Below are 3,760 nucleotides of genomic sequence, written 5' to 3'. Positions count from 1 at the left end.
CCCCCAAAATAAGTAAAACTGATGATGACAAAAAAGATTCTTAGACAAAAATGCCTGATGACTATCAAGAGAAACTGCCAGAGTTATAAGTTTTTAGTCAGTTTAAGGCCTACAGGTCTCCCTTAGCTCCAATACAGGTAGGCTTAATCAATGTTTGCTAGTATGATTCTCTAGCCCTAAGTAACAACTTCCCTTGCATTAGCAATCATTCTAACCTTCTCCAGTGCAGTGCATCAAGAAGCCAGTACTCACATCACATCTTGCCAGATTATGGAAAAAGAAAGCTTAACTTTAAAATTTCATCCTGGACCTTTTTCTGGCATAGTCCTAAATCTTTTAGGGAAGGAGGGTACACATACTCCAGAGAAGAAAAGAGGGCATACTCACTAGTGAGACTTCCTTCTCCATTAGATAATTTTCTCCAAGGAGGAAAGAAAAAAAACCCAGCTGGTTCTAATTTCATCCTAGAAGGAAGCCTCCCAGGAGAGGTCAGAGCTGGTCTCTGAAGATAGAGTGGTGGGGCAGAAAGTCACTGTTGCCATTCAGTGGCAGTGTCAGGGAAAGCATCAGGGGCAGGAGGAGGGTCAGATGACACTTAATTAGGTCTTGGAGAAGGTGGGGCTTGCAGGAGTGAGTCATCTGCTTCTGATGATGGGGTCCTAGTACTTTCAGTGCCAACCATTTTTTAATTTTAAATATTTAATTTTATTTTTTTGCAGTACTGGGGATTGAACCCAGGGCCTTGTGCTTGCGAGGCAAACGTTCTACCAACTGAGCTATATCCCCAGCCCCATTTTTTTAAATAGAAAGAAGAATAAATGACTTCTTTCCCCAGAAAACAAAATGTGCAGGGGACTCCAACATCACATCTCTGCATGCATCAGAAGTCTCAAGTCCTCTTTTCTATGTGGACCTGGCAACTACTTCAGGAGAAACATTCCTGGTTTCTGATTTGTCGCTATCAGAGTTATCCAGCCCTGGCGAGAACCTCCTGTGACCCATTTTATTTATTGAGGCCTCTTCATATCATAGGGACTGGAAAACAGGAGGAAGAGGGGGAGAGAGAAAAAAAGAAAGAGAAGGAGAAAAATAGAAGCAACAAAATGGGGAAAGGAAAGTGAGTCCTACCTACAGGACAAGGGAGGGGTGGGGAAGCCCTGATGCAAGACAGTGGAAAAAGTGGGCTAGAGAGACCTGGAGGCTCACCCCTTGCCTTGACTATTTGGAAGAAAAGAAGATTCAGGTAGTCTCGTTGTTCCTTATCCCGAGCCAAGGAGGTCCTGCCCTATGTTCGTGTTGCAGTGTCCCTGGAGAGTCACCCAAATGATGGCAGATGCTCAGATCTTTTGACCTGGAAGACAGTGGAAAGAAAACTGAATCAGGCAAGTGAACATACAGGCAAGGTTTTAATTGGGGCTTACAATTTAGGAAGGGAGAGACAGCTCTGAGAAGACAACAATCAGGCCGGTTCCCTGAAAGAAAGAAGGGAGCTCATTTTATTGGTTACTTGCAGGGTGGGAATGTTAATTGGCATTCAACTCAAGTATTTTACCCTCTGCTAAAGAAAAGTTACTGTAGCTGTTCAAGAGAACACATACAGGGCACCCTGACCTCAATGATGCAGTGTGACATTGGTTGAGGATGGAACACATCAAGTCTTCTAGTGTCTGCTATCATGCCACGAGCCAAGGTCCAGAAGGACATTTTCCCTTTTCCTTATGCTGGTCCCTCTCTCACCTGAAAAACAAACAAACAAACAAACAAACAAACAAAAACAAGTCTGATTAAGAACAGTCTCAGGCAGGCCCCTCAGAGGGTGTTCCAGAAGGATTGTTATCATAGGAGATGGCAGTTCCATGAATATTATTGTCCCTGAAGATCTTACAGTGAGGTGGAAGACAGTGATATTGTTGATCTTGACACTGTACAGGTCTAGATCTTTTTCAACTATACATATACATACACATATACATATATATGTGTGTGTGCATATACACACACCTATAGAATAAAGGTATGAAGAAAGACAATATTTTGTACAGGTGTAAATGTGTTTTGTGCTTAATAAGTGTTAATATAAAAAAGTCAAAAAGTTAAAAAAATATGTTTATTACTTTATCCATTCATCAATTGAAGGACATCTAGGTTGGTTCCACAATCTGGCTATTGTGAATTGAGCAGTTATGAACATTGATGTGGCTGTATCTCTGTAGTATGCTGACTTTAAGTCCTTTGGGTATAGGCCAAGGAGTGGGATATCTGGGTCAAATGGTGGTTCCATTCCAAGCTTTCTGAGGAACCTCCATACTGCTTTCCAGAGTGGCTGCACTAATTTGCAACCCCACCAGCAATGTATGAGTGTACCTTTTTCACCACATCCTCACCAATATATACAATGGAATATTACTCAACCATAAAGAATGATAAAATTAAGAATCAATATTTGGCTGATAAAATTGATAAAATTAAGAATCAATGTTCATAGCTGCTCAATTCACAATAGCCAGATGGTAGAACCAACCTAGATGCCCTTCAATTGATGAATGGATAAAGAAACTGTGGTGTGTATATATATATATATATATATATATACACACACACAATGGAATATTACTCAGCCATAAAGAATGATAAAATTATGGCATTTGCAGGCAAATGGATGAAACTGGAGAATATCATGCTAAGTGAGATAAGCCAATCTCAGAAAACCAAAGGACGAATTATCTCGCTGATAAGTGGATGGTGACACATAATGGGAGGTGGGAGGGGTTAGTGTTAGGGTTAGAGTTAGGGTTAGGGAGGGGGGTAAGAATGGAGGAAGGACTGTATAGTGGGAAAAGAGGGGTGGGAGGGGTGGGGGAAGGAAAAAAATAACAGAATGAATCAAACAACATTATCCTATGTAAATTTATGATTACACAAATGGTATGTCTTTACTCCATGTACAAACAGAGAAACATCATGTATCCCATGTGTTTACAATAAAAAATTTTAAAAATATGTTTATTACTTTAAAGAATTCTATTAAACTAAGATTAATTTGTCACTGAAGAAAGGAAAATGCTTTTGAAAAAATAAACGTAGTGTAGCCTGAATGTACAGTGTGTGTAACATACACAGTAGTGCCCAGCAGTAACCCAGGTCACCACATTCATTCACACTCTCAGTGACTCACCCGGGGAAACTTCCAGTCCTGCAAGCTCCATTCATGTGAAGTACCCTATCGACTTTTGCCATTATCTTTTTACAGTATTTTTACTGCACCATTTATATGTCTAGACATATTTTAAAAAACAGGTATTTTCCATTTGTTCCAACTGCCTACAGTTTTCAGTACAGTAAAAGGATGAATGGGTTTATTACCTAGGAAGAACAGGTTAGTACTGGTATCAGATCCGCTACTTTGCTGCCGCCATTATTCTCCCCCCATACACCACTTTACAACCCAGATTGTCAGCCTGCGAACTTCCTAGCCAGTAATTGGTCCAGATTGTTAGCCTGTGAGCTTCCTCACTAGCCATTGGTCCATTGTTATTAGCCTGCGAAATTCCATTATGTAAGAATAGCTCCCCTGCTATTTTCTCTCTCTCCTCCTCACTCTTGCTCCCTCTCTTGCTCTCTCTCTCTCTCATTTTCTCTCTCTCTCTCACCCTGCCCACAGACACTCTGCCTGGCTGCTTAATAAAATCTCTTGAGTGAGTTCCCATGTCTGGAGTAGTTTCTGGGTGCTTTCATTGGTGCTGTGACTTGGATGGGATCT

General features: G+C 40.9%; 1 non-coding gene across 1 annotated transcript; it reads right to left on the bottom strand.

Annotated features, from left to right (window-relative positions):
• Positions 1 to 713: 713 nt before the first annotated feature.
• Positions 714 to 787, bottom strand: Trnaa-cgc (transfer RNA alanine (anticodon CGC)). The gene has a single exon. It is a non-coding gene; the product is annotated as a tRNA-Ala (tRNA).
• Between the last annotated feature and the right edge of the window lie 2,973 nt (positions 788 to 3,760).

The sequence above is a fragment of the Sciurus carolinensis genome, chromosome 2 (genome assembly GCF_902686445.1).
Source record: "Sciurus carolinensis chromosome 2, mSciCar1.2, whole genome shotgun sequence".
In the NCBI taxonomy this organism is placed as follows: domain Eukaryota; kingdom Metazoa; phylum Chordata; class Mammalia; order Rodentia; family Sciuridae; genus Sciurus; species Sciurus carolinensis.
Note: the sequence above shows the minus strand (reverse complement) of the source record. Positions and strands in the feature narration are given on the sequence as shown.